Here is a 20,008-nt window from a genome sequence, read left to right as displayed (position 1 = left end):
CAAACACACTAGAGAAATAGATAATTGTACCAACTTAAAAATATTTATGTAATTTAATTTAATCTGAATAAAATAAGTTTATATTTTAACTTACACACACACATATTTTATATATAAAATACAAAATTATTTTAACTATTACATCAAAAATGATAAATTATTTATTGATGAACTAAACAAAATTTAATTTTAACAAATATCTTGATTTTTATTTTCACCATTATGTTTTTGATTGATTTTGCAGCTCAGTAATTCTGAAGAATTCTTAAGAATCCTTGAAAACATTAGGGTAGAAAAATTTCTAAATAAATAAAATAAGTTTATAAATATAATTTTTTAAATAAAAATAAATAAATAATTTTGTGTAATACTCACTGCCAAATATCATGGACATTAACTAAATATAAAAACATAAAATTAATGAATTTGGAGTGTATGACTTTAATAAACTTCTACGTGTTCTACTTCTATGTTAGTAACTAGAAGCGCATAAATTATCAGACAACATTTAGAAAAAAACTACATAACCTTTGTTGAATAATTGTCTCTACTTCATTTTGATGTATTCTTGTAAGATGATCAAATGATACCAAATAAATTATTACCCATTAATATTAAAGTTTCTTTTCTTTATAAGTCAAAATATTTTGAAGATTGACGATTAATTTGACTCTGCAATTTGTTAACCATGGCTCTAAAAGGTTTCTTTGTGAGGCAATAAGTCTTCAGCCTGCACTCCTTTTCCCAACTATTTTGCCTTGAATAATTATGTATAATAATTGATATATATCCTCTCATAACATTACCCAAATTCAACAACTTCCTGGGTTTAAGTTTCGGAACCAGTTCCATTTCCTTATTGAATCTACTCAAAACCTCTTCATTTGGATCCTGTCAATGTATGATATTCGAAGCAGTAATCTATAAAACTACATCTTAAATCCATTAATCTTCTTCATCATCACTTTAGGAGCAACCTCCATACCATAAAGGAAGACAGAGAAAATATGAGCAGTTTAAAGTCAATGTTTAACTGCTTATTACAAAAGAACTGTCTCATATTCAAGAAAGATTTATGAGGAATTTCCATTCTTGTTTTCAGTTTCTCCATACACTCTCTATCATTAATTACAGTTCCCAAATATATTTATATTCATATATCCTTTCAAAATTTGATTGGTTGTAGCTGAAGTCTTTGTGAAAAAATATAAACAAACTTTAAAACATAAACTGTGTCTTTAATATCATGAACATCCAACTTCTACAATTTCCATTAGAATTTAGTAGATAATTTGAAAAAAATTAAAGAAAGCTTAATAACACATAGTGTTTGAGGTCTTTTTAGTTAGGCCATTCTTATCAGTCCACTGATTTGAAAAAGTATCATCTGTAGTTAATAAAACATGTCTGCAACAAGACTGAATTCACACAGTTGAAAAATAAAATTTATTTTTAATACTACAGTGTTATGTAAAAAAAAGTGAACTATCGTATTAAAATTTTATTAATATATTTGTTACAATTTCTCATGAAACTCACTTCTTCTACCTATATTTCAAACTGAACTATGATTTTAAATACACACAAAATAAGTAAAGGGAATCTTAAATAAATGTGCAACTGCATAACATACTCGCTTTTTAAAAAGTTGATTTCATATTACTGTAATGTAACCTACAAATTTCATCTGATGAACACAATATATCTTTGCATACAATAAAATCTAATGAGTTGGACCATAAAGAAATTATAAGTTAAAAATTTCATTGTAAATTAACAAAACATTAAAATTTTAAAGTTTTTTTGAACTATAAATTTTGTAATGTGTAATGAGTGTCATAATGACATAAACAGAATGGTGCAACGTTGTAGCATCTTATGATAATAAAAATAATAAAACTTAGAGTAAATTAAAAATTTGCATAAAAAAGTATATATTTATTACAAACATTACAATTTGTAACCTTTTATGTAAGTTAAATTTGACTTCATTATTATTTCCATTACCAGATTAACTACTTTTGTGTAGATAGTACGCCAATATGTTATGCTACCATTAATAGTGCAAAGACAATGGAGCAAGATGGAAACTATAATTATTTGAGAAAAGCAGTGATAGATACAATATAAAAGCAATAATATTACAATCAGTTAGTAGCACTCTGTAACATCAGTTAGCCAACTGATATGAATAACATTAAAATATTTTGACTCTCCAGATATCAATATCCTTAATTTTCAATTGGTAATATTCTTTGCGTGGTTTTACGCTTTAAATATGTGACTTTTTCCAGTGCTAGCATATACACTGGACAAGGATAAATTATAATAATTATTTTGTCATTGATTAGCTTAGTATAATACCAGTTACATTTGTAGCATCAGTTGATTGTTGCCTTTAGATCAAATCAACCTCATTTGAAAAACAGAACTTTAAAAACAAATTCTGTAGTCATTTAAATTTAAATTGTTATGAAATAATTTTCAATTGGTTATAAATCTGGTTCATGAACAATTGACAGTTACAGTTTATGTAATAAATACAATGCACAAAAACTCCATGATTTTGTGAAACCACTAAAAAAAATTGTATCATACCAAGTAATTGTTAGTAAACACTCTGTATTTATTTTGTATAAAAATGTAATACAGCTATATATTGTACATTTTATGATCACCTTTATTTGCTCAGTAGTTAGTAAATTATTTAAGATATATATATATATATATATATATATATATATATATATTATGTAAAACTCTATATATAGAATCTTATTTTGTAAATATTGTATTTTTTTTTGTACTGATTTATTAAAATAACATAGAATAATTTAACTTTTAAACGTATAGTAATATTCTGTGCTATAGTATGAATGGAAACATATAATTTATACATTATGGGTTTGATTATATGCAGATGTTCAGTGTATGATTAGAAATTAACAATTTCTACAACTTCTTAATGTAGCATGTTTTTAAAAAAGCTGTTGTATCATTCAAACATTTTAACCATAAATGTATAAAACATATGTCAACAATTGATTGAATATAATTTTCTTTCATGTTGTTGGTATTATTATTCCTTTAGCACATCAAGAATTAGTTTTATTTCACACCTTTCTTGCTAATTCACAAATTACTGTGTTAACAATAGGATATGTTTTTAGCAAAAATTAACAGTTGGTGGATTAATGACCCTTTCCACAGAGGTCTTTATTAAAATTACTGTGAACTAGATGCTTCTGTTAAGGAAATCTTATAAATTTATTTATTTCTAGTATTTTTATTAAATGTTATTCAGTTTTACCTATACAGGGATAAAATTTTGTCATACAAGATGAAGATCAGCATGATTATTTTTGCTTTATTGTTTTCATAAAAAAAGGTATTTGTAATCTGCACTATTTCTATTATCATGGATATTTCTATTTCTGATGTATTTGGTTGCTAGTACATGGGTAAGAACATGAATGTTGAACTGAAGACTTTCAGTTATCAGTCACTTGCCTTACTAGCTGACCTCATCCCTTATATTTTAGCGACCATAAACAGGCATTGAAATTTCATCTTTTGATTTAAGATTTCATAAAAATATATCTCTTCAAAATTACTATGTAAAGGTGCTTGGAGAAGAGTTCATGATATTCCCCAAAATATTACATTATTCTCCCCTACCCTTTTTTTCAAAATGGTAGAACAGTTTCTTTATCAGAAGATAATTACTTAACAGGATTATAAACATTCTTCATTTGTAGGACAAGAAATATTTATAGGATGGAGTTGAAATAATTAACTTTAAACATGGAAAACCCACTGCAGTGTGCTTCTCAGATAGACTTAAAACTATTAATCAAGTAGAAAGTATTCTAATAATGATAATAGTAATATTTCTGTAGTCCAAAATGTAAAAATATTTGGGCCTTTTATTAGATAATAGATTTTTATAGAACGATTGAAGAACATTTTTATGGGATTTTTACAAGTTCAAGTTATATTATTTCAGTTCTCACATTTTAATTAATTATTAACTTAGCATTATCAAAAATTGAATGTACCTGTATGTAATTTCATATAAAATAAATGGATGATTGTAAGGTTGAAACAATGAGCTATCAAATATTTGTTTGATACCACTGATATGATTCGCATAAACAATCTAGTAAGTAAAACATTCTACTATTTTCATGTGCTTATATTTACAAATACCTGTGTTTTACTACCTACAGTAGGAAAATACAGTCATTTATTTGTAAAATAAATAGCAGTGTATATTTCCAGGGATCTGTAATACTTCTGAGTTATGACGCCTTCATTTCCTTTAATTTTAAGTTCTTCATTCCGTGATGAAGGATCTTATTATACTAAAGTTTTTAAATTTTATAAATAACTTTATTAATTCATTAATTTACCTAAAAACGTTTGAAGCTTATATATGGGAATATGGAAATAGAATTTTGTAGCCTATGAAAAAAATGCCACGCCTGACCAGGATTCGTAACCAGGACCTGTGGATGAAAGATGAAGATGCTACTATTCCACTATGGAGATCGACCAAAAGTATGATTTAAAAAATTTTCTGAAAAAAATTTTTCATAAATAAATCTTAATTTAATTAAAATTATATATATATATATATATATATATATATATATATCTTTTTTCAGAAACAATATTTTTCTATTAATTAATTTTTAAATAATACTAATTATATAAGCTTTTCTATAATTATAATTATAATTTACCAATTATATAAGCTTTTCTATAATTATAATTATAATTTACCTATTATAATGCTTTTCTGCATAACTCTTAAATGTGCATTTAAAAATACACATCCTATTATTTTTATCAGTTATCTCCTTCAAAATTTAACACATATGTCTATTATTTTATTTTGTTTCAGTTTCATTAATTGTTTTATTTTCATAGGGCTGTATAAGTATTATCTCTTATTTTTTTGTAATATTGTGGACACAAAAAAATTCCTTTAATTCAGTTTTCTAAAGCTTTTGAGACTTAGTCTAGAGGTAGCCAATTAACTTTAGATTGTTTCTTTGATAGTCTTGGGTTTCATTGGTCCTTGTAGCCAAATGCTGGATTTCATTTGTTATCCTTTCATTACTGGCAAATGATCTATATAGTGTATAATCATATTTTTATATGAATTAAAGTTCCATGATTTATATTACTGATAAGGTATGCTTTGGATCACTTTCCTCAATTCCTCCCTTTATATCTGTTTTGTTTTTAAGATCAATGTTCTGTATATGTACTCTTTACAATGTGTGTTCTTAAAATAGGATAATGATTTAAGACTAGTGTTCACATGTTATGGCAACTTTAATTCTGAACTTTTTTCTCCTTGGAGTTCTTAAAATAAGAAAGTAAATAAAAAGCAGTTTTCTTTTTTAATTATATTTTTAAAATAACAATATATAATAGACTTAATAGATAAACAATAGACTTAACTGTAGAGTTATTGTATAATGTGTTCAATAACTTTAACCATACTCTTTAAAATTGTACTTTGTGCTTTAACACTAATACATACAGTGTTTACAAACTTTAAGGCTCCAGTTGTTGATTATCTTCATGGTATGTTTATTACCTATCTAAATCATGAAAAGTAAGAGTAAAATGGGTTGACCATAAATAAAAGTGGAATACATTTTTATATTTTATTATAAGTAGTATTTACTAGCTACTGGCTGGCTACCTAGACATATGAACAGTATCAGTGTAATATTAAAATAATTTACGAATTTTTAACTTTATTGTAAAATAATAATAGGAACTTTTATTTATATATCTTTAAACAATTATTACTAAGGACCTTGTTCTTTTACTGGGTATTTATATTATGTATATTTATCCATATACTCGTACATTAATGCTCAAATACTAGCCATTGGAAATAAAAATCATTTTACATATAAACAAATTAATCACATTGGCTAAATTCTAGCTCAGTAAAAATACTTTTAATAAAAAACTTATTCATTTAAATTTCAAGAACAGTGGAGTTAAAACATCATTATAGAAGTTTTCAATGTGAGATGTTAACAGATTTTTCTTGTTATACCCTAAGTTAAATCAAAAAGGTTTATATGTATTATCACTACAGCCAGATTAATTAACACATACATCCTGTATGACTCTTAAGTTAATATATTAAAAAAAATTGTTTAAAACCGTACAATTACTTCTGCCTGTGTTTGAATGCCTTCCTTATCTATATCCTTCAGTTGTAGGAATTTAATTTATGACACTTATCACATACACTATTCACCTTGACATGTATTAACAGTTTAAGATCAACTGATTAACTTTAATTGGATTGGCCTGTTAGTGACAGCATAATTTAAAAAAAATTATACCAATTATAAATATTTGTCTCTAAAACTATTTAAATAAAATAATGACAGTGGTTTTCTAGATAGATGCTAATATACTATATACTAATATATAGATAGATAGTCAATATATTTAGATGTTATATAAACTGAGGCATTTTTAATGTATTGCTGCTGAGGAAACAACATTTTTGTTTTCATATATTATAGACAATATTGCCCATGAAGGCAGTTTTTTCTTCTGGGTTTTATGACTGTTTCAAAAGAACTAAAGTTTCTTCACTTTAGAAGTTCTATAAAACTACTGAATAACTTAGGAAAATAACGTACCTAATTTAAAAATTAAAGATAGACAAAATATGTTTAGGTAAACTGGTGAGTCAGTCATCTGATTCGTGGTTTAAGAGTAGGAAATCCATCAATTTTTTTCAGTTCTCCCCCTCAACTCTGATGCAAATCTAATAGGTACTTATGTGTTTTTCTATATGTATATCGTGTAAGATAAATGTAAATAGTAATATATTCTTGTAAATAAAAATAAATTTAAAGTTGTATAAAGCAGTAGATTGTTACTTTATGTTACTATGCATGAACACTGAAGTTTACATGGATTCATTTACAATCTATTCGTGCATTTTAGTATTATAAATAGTCTTTAAAAAAGTATTATAAGGTGATGATAATAATAATAATTTACCATTTGTTATGACTTATTGTATGATTACAATATTTCTGTGATTATTTCAGTAACATTTGGTGCAGTAATTAAAAAATAAATTACCTACATGGCTGGGGTGTGCAATTAAAGAAATTAAAATTTTCATGTAGAAAATATTGTAAATTTGTACTTAAGTTTTGGGAAAATGGTTGTCTATGATACATTTTATTTGTAAAATAAAAATAATCTTAGTATTTAGCTTTTCTTTCTAATAGTTAAGTATTAAATTTTGTAATATTTGTGTAGAAATATGGCAGAAGAGGTTATTAATATGGAAAACTTAAGTCAAACAACTATTTATCAAATTAGTAGTAGGTTATCATATTAGGGAATCATATCAAAGAAAATAAAACATTCATATGTACAGAAAATAAAAATAGGTAAATTATTCATAACACTTCAAATAATTTAATAATAACACAGATCATGGATTAATAAAATTAATTGTTACTTTTCTAACATATTTATTTATTAGCTGTATGATGTATGATGCTGTTTGTGTAGTCATTTATTTATTTTAATAGAGTATGTTTATGAACTGAACAATGTCTCTCATGTTCACTGCATTACCATATTCAATTAATTACATCATGTACAGAAAAACATAGCTATTTTTCAACAATTTCTTTCAATAATATTAGTGGGCTGATAGTTTCTATCTAGCAAATATCATCATTGTTATGGTAGTCAATTTTAGGAACCTGTATTTTTCAAATATTCATTTGTTTCTTTAAAACAGAAAATTGTTTATTCACTTTTAATATTCACATTGACTTTCACTTTTAATTGTGTATTGAAATCTGCATTTTAAATTTGATTAAGATAATATATTAAATTAAAAATTCACACTTTTTTTTTAATTTCATGTTGCAAAAATCTTTTTAAATAAGACGTAAGTGGCCTTGTACATATCATTCAAGAATTGGGACTTTCTGTTGAAGATAGTATTAAAGAAATCCTAGCAACTTCCTGTAAAATGGAATGTACTCATAATTTTTATTGTTTAGGTCTGACCACTAACCTAGTTCTGATTTCATTATTACAGTTGTTCATTTCAGTTTCTCTAGGGTTCATCAACTCTGTCTTCATTAGGATCCAAAATTCATTATTTTATGCATTGAAGTTGACAGTGCCATTGTGAGAACAGACTCATAACAAATGTAGTTCTTTAGACATTTTTGACAGTTATGTAAATTTAAATAAATTCATTTTACCTGAAAATATAATTTATAAATTTATAACATACTTACTGGTGCCTCTAACAAATTAACAAATTCGTACTAAGTCTTATTCTCATTGCTGTACTTGTGAAAAAATGTTAACAGCTGATTATATTATATTTTGTTGTTAATATTGAATATTTTATGCCAAAATTAAACCCTAATATAAGCTTAAATTAGTTGTAAATTTTATTTTTAATATTTTTCAAATCATATTGGTTAATATATTACCTAAAGTAGCAATTAGTCATGAAGTATAACAGCATCACATCTGTAATCGTTGTGAAAACATACTCAGATACTTTATAATATTAATATTATTTAATTATTTTATGTAATAAAGAACATATTAATAATTTATATTTAGATTTATTATATTACAGTTTATTTAATGCGTATCTACTCATATTTATTTTAAAACCTGCCGTATTGTATTTAAATCAGAAAAATGGATTATGACTTCATCAGTTTTTCTTAGTATTTTGTCAGTAGTGAAGTTCTTTGTCAGTTTTAAAGTGGTTGATATAATTTCTAAACGCTTGATTTATTTTGAAGTGTTTAATTTGTATAAAAATGATTGCATACAATTTAATATTCAAAGTGCTTTGAGTGTAATTTCATGTAAAAGGTTCAGGGGTACTTAAAATCTTTGTATTATATCATTTATAGTTATTAAGATGATTATAAATTAACACAGCAAAATACCAATGATCCTTGTATGAAGAAAGTTAGTATAGTCTATTACTATAATTTATATTTTGCAAATAAATATAGCATGGTATAATACTATTTACTAACTGTTTAATATCTATATAAATATTATTTATTATTTAAATTTCTTAATTGTTTTTTATTGTTGTATAGTTTTGTTATTGCTTTTTAATATAGTATACTGAAAATAATATATACTGTTGAATTTTTTTATATTATATTATATGTTTTATATTTTATATATTATGTTACTGAAACCTAAAATATAAATAATTATTTATTAATATTTTTGTACTTTTATTATATATATTTTTTTTATAAATAAATATTATTTTATTTTATAAGTTTATTTTTCTACAAAAAAAAGCCTAATTACAGTAGTTAGTTTTAACATAATATTTGCTGTGTGTTTTCCTCAGAAAACTGGTTCATACACATATAATTCCTTGCTGAAAGCTATTGTGATTCTACAGTACCCTGGTTACAATCCATTAAATACTTTCAATTTGATTTGTTTGTTAATGTTATATTTTTGTCATTTGTGTTCAATTAAGAATACTGTTGGCCTTAGGCTGACAGTATTGTTAATGGTAGGTCTAAGGCTGAATTACCAAACAAAATTGAACTAATATTCTACTTTTTATTTATCAAGAGATGAATCATACAGATGTATGTTTAATACATTTATATTTCCGGTAATTATGTCCCGTTTATGGTGATAAACAGGAAGCAGGTGTTGGGTTCGTGGTGGACAGCCGAGCTGCTAAAAGTGTAATCACCTTCCAGCCAATATCAAGTCGGCGAGCAGTCCTCAGCATCGATAGCACCACCAAGACCCACATCCTGTCAGTCTTTGCCCCAGCTGAAACAAGCTCGAATTCAGCCAAGGATGAATTCTATATCCAGCTCCAACACACCTAGGATTCAATCTGAATAACTGAGGTAATCATACTGGCAAGCGAAATTTCAATGGTCATATAGGTGTAAATAGACTTAGATAGGAGCTAGCAGTGAGCAATTTTGGGCATGGAGTCATCTATGACAATGACCTGTGCTTACTGTCCACAGCATCAAAAAATCTGGTTGTGGGAAACAGCATCTTCCAACATGCACTCAAGCACCAGATCACTTGGTGAAATCCATCTGGCATTGACTCTGCTGTATTAGATTATATTCTGATCAGCTCCTGATTCTGGTCATCATTCTAGGATAAGGGTGCCATAAGAGGACCAGATTATCAATCTGATCCTGATCTGATCCTTCCTTCAGGTCTAAATACACCTGCACCTTTGTCGCACCATGCGCAAAGCATCACCAACATTCAGATTGAACTGGTCACACCTGCTGGATTCTATTAGCAGTCAGGAATTCCATATTGCAATTTTGAATCGATTTGAACAACTGGCAACAACAGATGATGTCGATGGTGAGGAGAACCAGGTATCTAAAGCCATCATGGATTGCGCCAAACCATTGTGGCCTGCCATCTGCCATAGAACACAGCCATGGATCTCATATCACTGGCTGGACAAGATGGAAAAACGAAAACAAGCAAAATTGACCAATTGTGAACACTATTGGAAATCAAACAATGATGTCCGATGGAAAATGAAAGAAGATAAGGAGGCGTATTGGAAAAAGATAGCAGCTGGCCTTAAAGAAGCTGCATCCAAACATGAATACACACTCAAAAGTGGAAGAGTTAAACTTGCTCTGTGTAATTGTGGAGGAAATTTACCAACATTGTGGTAAAAATCTTTTGATTTTTTATGACTTAAATTGATTGGCATTTTCCATAGTAAAAATTAATAGTTTTTTGTCATTTTCCTCAATGCCCTTTCTGGATAAAATTATTATAAATTAATTTCAGAATATGTGTCTATTTACTATTTTTTGATTAATTTTGACTGGCATAAAACACTGTTATTAAGAATTAACAAATAACAACAATATAAAATGAAACTACCCAACATTGTTAACTTCAGAGGTTCAGAAATTGATTTAACAATTGTGGATCTAGCTATTGAACTGTAAGCCAATAATATATCCTCAGTTTCTGAGATGGTACTTCCTAAGATACTCTAAAAGAGCAAACTGAATCTTACATTATATGTAAATACATTACATTATATGTATTTGTAATAAGTACCCAGAACCCACATATTTTTAAAAGTATTTTTCTTTTAAACAGTAAAATTTTACAAGCTACTCACAGAATTAAATAAGAAAGTCAAGGATCTTTCAAAGATTATTTGTCTGTTTTCTGTTGCTTTGTTTAAAATACATTGTTTCAAGTTGGTGCAGCTCTCCAAACTGTAGATAATATTCAGTCCCATAAGTGTCAGTATGAGGACTTTTCACTATGAGGACTGGCTATGTAGTGAACATCATTATTTTCAGAGAAACTGCAATAAGTATCCTTAAATGTTTATATTTGTCATAACCATAAAAAAGACTAGGAGAGGTGGTGTTAAGTAACAAAATAACATATCCCTTTCTGAAAAACAGTATATACAATGGCTCTATTTTTTTAGGCATTTTTATAAATATTCATATTAAATAAAATTAATTTAAATTTAAATGAAATTAAAATTATGTAACATGAAACTTTTTTAAAATTATTCCACTTAACATTAATAACAAGTTTTTTTTTATTATTACTGTATTATTTTTATTATAACTTCCTGTTATAGGACTATATTTTGCATTCAACTTCCTTAATTAAACTGCAACTATACACTGTAGTCATACTCATATAGTTAACATTTGTGAACTGACTAAATCAAAGCTCTATTTGAGGAACAAATAATATGTGCATAAATAATCCTTGAATTCTTACTTTTTTTAAAGCAGCATATATTTTAAATATTAAAATTGTAATACCTATTACAATATTGTGCATTTAAGTAAAATTTTTTATAACTGTTATAAATTATTGTAATGTTTGACTGTTAACAATAATAAAAAAAAACATCATTAAGGAGATACAGATTTTGAAATTTTGCTTCATTTTTCAACATTACACTAGGCAGAACAAGCGGTTAACGTTACACCACAGGGTATAACTGGTTAAAAAAGTTTAGAATTTGTGTTAAGAAATTACATATGTCTTAATTCAGAATTTGGAAAAAATGATAAATTATGTGTCTATGAGGCAAAAGGTATAGAAATAGAGTTACTTACAGAAAGAATATGGCATGAATTTATATTTGGTTGGCAACATCAGATACCTTATAGTAAATGGTTATGCCTTCATAGTATCTATTCATTTCCAATGTATTTCTGTAATAGAAACACAGATAATTTTTAACAGTAAATATATTTTTTCATTTGAAATTGGTTTCTCACTGAAAAAAAGTTATAAATAGTAATGCAGATTTAATATTTCTATTTTCTATTTGGGTGTATACAATTTAAGTATTCCATTGTATTAAATTCATTTATCAAATACAATACAATTATATTTTAAGAGATATTTATCTCATTCTTTTACTTTACTACTATTTAAAAAATTCTAATGTGGACACCGCATGACTTCCTTGTTCGCCTATTAAATTACATATACACATTTTTAAAAGTATAAAATTTTATTTCACTAATACTTCTGATTTTTTTCATATTTTTTTTTTATTGTTATTATTGAATTATTATTTATTGTAAACATGTTTTTACAATCATAGGTTAATAATTATCAATAAATCAAAATATTTAAATTAAAAAAAAAAAATTAAGTCAAATTCGAACCAACTTGCCTTCCCCTTGTAAGGCCATTAATTAAAATTCTATTTGGCTATAACTGGAACCAATGAAAATAAGTACCACTTATGATTTATCATTCAAAAGCTCTCAATGAGGGTTTATTACTGCAGTTAAGAAAAAGTACAAAACCCAATTTTTTTTTGGATTTGGGGCTTTTTTGGACGTTTTTGGTCAAGTAGATTGCAATCAAAAGGGGAAATGCACAAGTAGATGTTACACAATCCTAAATCCAAAATTTCAACATCCTATGGCTAATCGTTTTTGAGTTATGCAAGATATGTACATACATGCAGACATCACATTGAAACTAGTCAAAATTGATTCAGGGATGGTCAAAATGGATATTTCTGTTGAAATCTGAAAACCAAAATTTTTCATGATCACAAACTTACTTTACTTTGTACAAGGGAGTAAAAAATGAGATCAGATTCTTAATAGATATTTCCTAAGATATCTTGACGAAGCTAGATTCAGTTGATTTCATCAGTCATATTATTTTAGGAAGGTTTTCTGTATGTTTTATTATATTAGTGTATTGTGTTCCTGTAGGAGTACTACTATAGAGTTGGTTTCCATATTCCAGCTGTTGAAAATTTGGGTACAGGAAGTGCATTCTTTGGCCAACCTGTTCAAAAATAATAAAAGTAATATACAATCAAAATTTCCCTTTCTTTATCACCTTCATTTCATTACAAAAAGGGAAACCTTTTTCAGGAGTCATTTTGGTTTTTGGTGAACCAAAAAGTCAAGCTAAATTGAATTACAGGCATCTGCATCTTCTTATAACCGCAAGTCCAAATTTAGGTAATAAAATCATCATCTTTGGTTCATAACATATCACTAAAAGTATATTGTAAGTGCCCTTACAACATTACTTACTTCACTCATTCCTGAAGTTGTCAGGAATGAGTGAAGTGTTGGTCAGAGTAGGTTCTTTTATGGCTTAATGCTTGCCTTAGGTTTGTCACAAATTGTGACTTCATCTATTCTCAAATTTTAGCCTCTGATTACTTCAGATGTTCATTACAAAAAAGTCATGTTAATTTATAGTTCAGAAACTTGTGGGATTCAACTGTGACCTGGTGTAGATCCAGATAATTTAGTAATAATAACTGATGACATTGATTTTAAAAGCACATCAACCAAAAATTTAATCTTGTAATTGACTAAATTGTAATTCATTTACCACAATTCTTAAAATAATTTTTAAGCTTGATTTTTTATCAGATAATTTATGTAATATTAGTAGTAATTATTATTCTATATTTTCTCTATCAAAGCATGAAATTAAAATATTGATATTAGCTTTCATTGGTAACAGTACATGTATTGAATGTGATGACCAGTACTTTAATGAGAATGGGAGAAATACTTAGTTAAAAGCCAAACTGTGTTCATTTTATTGATCATGAAATTTATACACAACATGATATGTGCTGAGAATCACTATCTTCTGAGTAGAATAAATGATATTAAATTAAATTTAAAGTCTCTTTATGCACTTGATACTAAATTGGGGGAATTTAATGCCACTGATAAACACAATTCATTATGCAAACTGTTTGTCAGTGCTTTTTGTCTCTCTTAAAGTCATCAGCAAACAGGTATAAAATGTTTCTATAAGACAGGCAACCCCTTTTCTACTAATGGATAGTCCGGCCTGTTTAAAACAATAACAATCATATATTTTTGGTTACCCAGTAGCTATTGTGGCAATTATTTTCTATGAGAATAGAAAGCGTATAGTCATAACATGAGACTAATATAGATTTTTGTGTAGATGATGAATCTTTACCAATGACCTGATAAATGACCTTTGTTAAGTCATTATGCCTGTTTCTATGTATTACTAGTGGCAGTGAATTTACAACCACATTTTATGTGGTTGAAAATTTCCAGCAACTGGTGGAATTTTACTAACTTAATTAGGTCTTTTAGCATAAATTTCTAGTAAGTCTTATAGAAGAAAACTCATCTTAAATACCATGACAAATCCCACGGTTTCTGCATATAGATAAATTGAGCACGATCAGGTTAACAAAGAGTCTGTATCAATTATAGCTGGTGCATAGCATAGTAGTAACTACTGTGCCATTTCTTCAGAACATTTTCAATCTTTTTCTTGTTTGCAATTTTCTGCATAAAGCGTTTTGGATTGTAATTTAAAATAAAGGGACATGAAAAAGTTACTGCCCACACATGTAGATGTACCGAAAAAATATCCTTAGAGTCTCTAAACTACCGGGTGGATGTGGTAAGAGTTTGGGTGACATTTTAGATAATTAAAATTAATTTTTTAGATGATAATTATTGTTTTATAAAATGCTGGTCAATATTTGTATTTTAAATCAAATAAAAATTTGAGTGTTTGAAAAATTAAAAGTAAAAATACTAGAAATTATTATCTAAATACAGCGATTAAGGACTCTCACCGCCCTATTTTGTTAGTTCTGACATACTGTTTTAACTGTCACTGTATGAGAGGTATGAGTGCGCGCGCACAAACCCACACCACGCGTGCGCAAGTGTTAAAACAGAGAATTTTTTTAATCAAATAAATGACCTGTAAATCAACATTGGAAAAAACTAACTCCACAGTAATATTCTCAAATGAAAAATATGGGAATAAAATTTTCTGAAATAATAATATATTTATAGATTAAAGAGGGGAAGTTGCATTATTTAGTGATCCATTTCAATTTACCCCTTGCCTGTTTATTTTAGACTCGCCTTGCATTTCTGCATCAATTGATATAAACTCTACCCAAACAGAGTCAGATGTTTTCAAATTTTCCTTGCTCCCCTACTTCCGGGGTTATGACAACCATAACATACTGATCGGGAAAAGAAATGCAGTTATAAATTTATTATAATTAATTAAATAATTTAAAGTCTGCTTTTAATTACACATCCAAAAAAACTGTTAAAACCTTTTTCATGATATTTTAGTTCAATTGCAAGGAAATAATATAATAAGAATTCAATTACAATCTATTTGGGACTTATTGATGTCCCAAAAATATGAAAATTAAGACGTTTAATCTGCGATCCAAATACTGGTGTAAAAAAATATATTTTCCTATTGAACAACCTAAGTATTTCAAATATTTTTTCTTCATTAAATGAAGAAACATATTACGATAATATTATTTTATCGAAGATTGAAAAATAGAGTTAATAAAAAATTGACAATTTGTTAAATTTAAGCTGATTTCAAATTGCTAAGAATTCTTACGCAGTTGATTCTTTAAAAAAAAATAATAATGGTTACATGAAAATATAATATTCATAAGAAATGAGGTAATACATTTTTTTTAGAAACTATTTATTTTTATTTTTTTTGTTCTGTTTCTTTTTTATTAAACCATCTCTTTTTATATTGATAGGCATTGTACAAGTTATTTTTACGAGTATTGTTACTATTTTTATACCCTTGAATTGACAAAGAAAAATGAAGGCGCAAACGAGTCGTCGATTGAACTCGTAAGTTTTCATTGTGACCTTGAAGAATAATATGAAACCTTTAAATGTTCAGATTTCTGTTTTTTAACAACATTCTTAAGTGGAAAAGTTGTGTATAAGCATTTTTTTAAATAATTTTTTTATTATTTTTTAATATTATTAATTTAATAACAATATTCATAAATTTTCATTGCTATCAAATTTTATGACATATAGCCGGACGGGGCTCGCTTTTCTCGTCCAACCAAGTAGCTAGGGGGCTTCCCCCTGAACCTCCTCAGAGCTCGCTTCGGTCGCCGTACCAGTCTAGCCAGGACACCCACAATGTTCGTTACCCTCATAGTTGTAAGAAAAGTACTGATAAATAACAGTTAATGTATTCAGGCTTCATAGAAACCTTAAAACGAAACTAAATTACAGAAGACAGACTAGTAGTAACTAAGTTAACTAAAGTACACAGACCTTTGACGAGGAAACCTTCACAACTCATTTCTGTTACCATGGTGACAGAAATTAATTATATTTTAATTATTAATTATTTTATTCGCTGATGGACATTTTTAATTGACAATTTCATTTCCAAGGGTGGCTAGAGCCTTGGTCTATGGCTTAAAACCTTCACTGAGATAACAAAAATGTATCCTGAAAATTTAAAAGCAATCGATCGGTTGGTTTTTGCGTGATGCAAGTACATACAAACAAACAGACAGACAAACAAACTTACGGCTTTAAATTTAAGTTAATAAATTTATATATAATTTTTAAAATAAATATTTATTTGGGTCGCGTACTATTCATATTAACTTTACATTTGAATCTTTTATAGAAATTCTCATGATCGATTTTCCTAAGCTAACGTTACTCGTGTTGACTAATCAAAAAGTCTTAGATTCATTTTTCTGATTGTTTTTAAATTTCTTACATTATGTATGAATATTGGGAGGGGGCGCGGAAGAGTTTATAACTTTAGCAAAAGAAAGTTCACGTATTACTAAAAATATAGTAACACAAGAAAAACTTTAAGAAATTTTTTTTATTCAATACACAATTTTTCATTTTTATTACATGATCTTATTTTAATGTATATTTTATATTTGTATCACATCTTGTCTATTTTGATTCATTTATTTAGAGGGAGTAAATTAATCTATTTTATAAGAACTATTTTCGTGATATTCCAATTCAGAGATGCGAAAGTAATTAATTAAAAATTCTAAAAAAGTTTTGTTTCATTAAACATATTGAAAATTTTCCAATACTTAAATGATCTAGCCGATACTGTAAATAAAATCATCTGACAATTTCAAATTTGTATTGTTTTAAATTGAAGAGCTTTTTTATTTAGATGTATCTAGTTAGGCAAAGACTTAAATGTTCGTCTCTCCTACTAAAGCAAACCTTATTACAAAAATATAAATATTATAGCATTAGGGAAATAGTGCAATAATTAGTTAAAATTCAGCAACTTAACAATATTAATAATAAATAAAAAAATATTAAGATTTTTTTTAAATAAAATTTTACAAACTTTTAAATCATCATTTCGAATGGTTATAAAATTCCATTAAATCCCTTTATTTCGTCTGCACTTCAAGTTTCATCTTTATTAAATATATTCAACAATTTTAAATTAATAAACAAAGAAACAGTAATAAATAAAATACAATAATAATCTTAAAAAGTAACATTAATTGAAAAAACATACAGTACAACAAAATAAAAATAAAGGTTTACGAAAAAAGTAGCAGTGAATATGAAAGTCACTTCAAATATTTTGTAAACTTAATTTTATAAAAAGGAAAAATTTAGCTTTTTTTATAAAAATTGAAAAAGCATAACATTAAAACAAAAGATATCTTCCCTGTACCTATAAAGTAACTTTTCCTGACTGACAGAGTGATACATCCACGCCTAGTAAAAACTACTGAAGATAAATTGATGAATATTTGTGTACATATTCTTTTTCGGTTTATGTGTACTCTAAGAAAGGATTTTCCGAGTTTAAAGAGTTAAAATGGAGTAAAAATAAAATTTACTATTTTATTACTTCGTTTTACGAAGTAAAGGAAGTATAATACTTCCTAAAAGAAAGTATTGTATTCACGAAAAATTTCGGTTTCCAGATTTCAACCGAAATATACATTCTGACGATCCCTGAATCCATTTCGACTAGTTTCGGCGTGACATATGTACGTACTTATGTATATATGTACGTACATATGTACCTTGCATAAATCAAAAACGATTAGCCGTAGGATGTTGAAATTTTGGATTTAGGACTGTTGTAATATCTAGTTGTGTACTTCCCCTTTTGATTGTAATCGACTAGAATAAAAGTGTCCAAAAAAGCCCAAAATTAAAAAAAAAAATGAATTTTATACTTTTTCTTAACTGCAATAATAAGCCCTTATTGAGAGCTTTTCAACGACATATCATAAGTGGTGACACTTAAAATTTTAATTAATGAAATACGTGGATCTTACAAGCGGAGGCACATCGGTTTAAATCAGACTTCATCTCCTATTTTTTATTTTAATTTTTTTTTTTTAATTTAAATATATTGATTTGTTAATAATTATTAACCTCTCATTGTAAAAAAATTTACGATGAATAATAATTCAATAACAAAAAAAAAAAGAAAAAATATCAAAAGTGTTTAATGAAATAAAATTTTATGTACTTTTCATTAAAAAAAAGAAAAATGTGTAAATGTAATTTAATAGGCGTACAAGGAAAGTTATGTGTTTTCCAAATCAGATTATTTTCTTTTTAAGCGTTGAGCAACAATTTGTCTGTTTTGTATTTCTTCTATATTTTTAATAAAAAAAAATTATTTACCGTTTAATTAGGATGTAATGAAAACTCTAAAAACTATATTCTTGATTAAATAACATTTATAAATAATTACGTTAGCAATTAAAAAAATATTCCGGGTGAAGCCTCATTGATATCGCGAGTGAAGCCGCTAGTATATATATATATAATAAAAGTAATGTAAACGCAAGGAATAAATAAGACTTACTCAAATATATTTTAAAGTTATATTATTTTAAATTTTAAGCTTAAAGGTGTTTAAAATACCCTTGAAATACATTTTCTCATTTATAATTAAAAATACTTTTTAAAGGTTTTTATAAACTCGTGTTGGTTCGTTTTAGGTACTTCATTTGTGTACCGCATACATACTACCTAAATGGAAGAATTAACAAACGTAGGCGTGAAAAAAATATCGATAGTATAAAAAGGTATGTTGACCTATTATAAGTTTATCGTTTGAAAAAGACCTCGGCTATTGATAAAGCTTTTTATATAGCTTTATTCATGAGACAACCTAGATCAAATTGAAATCTTCAAAGTTAAATATTTTCTCCCAATCTGTTTGGTTGGTTGTGTTTTTATTATTATTTTTTTATATAATTTTATGTTTTATCTTTCTAATTAGTTAAAAAATAAACTGAAATATATATATTTCTTTTTTTGTAATGTTCCAGGTATGAAGCTGTTTAAAGGCATATTTTTATAGTCATGTATCAATGGAAATTTTTTTTTATATCTTCCTTTAAAACTCTAAAATAAAAGGAAGTCTACTATATTAAATGGATTAATTTAATATTTGCCAAGCTCTGTGGCTGAGTAGGTAGCGTCTCGGCATTTCGTGTGCATATTCCCTGTTCGAATCTCGGTCAGGCGTAGCATATTTTCATACGCTACCATTTCCACCGGGTTAATGACCAAATATATCGATGCCCGCTCTTTCATACAAAGAAAAGAAAATTAATATT

This window comes from Lycorma delicatula, chromosome 3 (genome assembly GCF_047948215.1).
Source record: "Lycorma delicatula isolate Av1 chromosome 3, ASM4794821v1, whole genome shotgun sequence".
Classification (NCBI taxonomy): domain Eukaryota; kingdom Metazoa; phylum Arthropoda; class Insecta; order Hemiptera; family Fulgoridae; genus Lycorma; species Lycorma delicatula.
Note: the sequence above shows the minus strand (reverse complement) of the source record.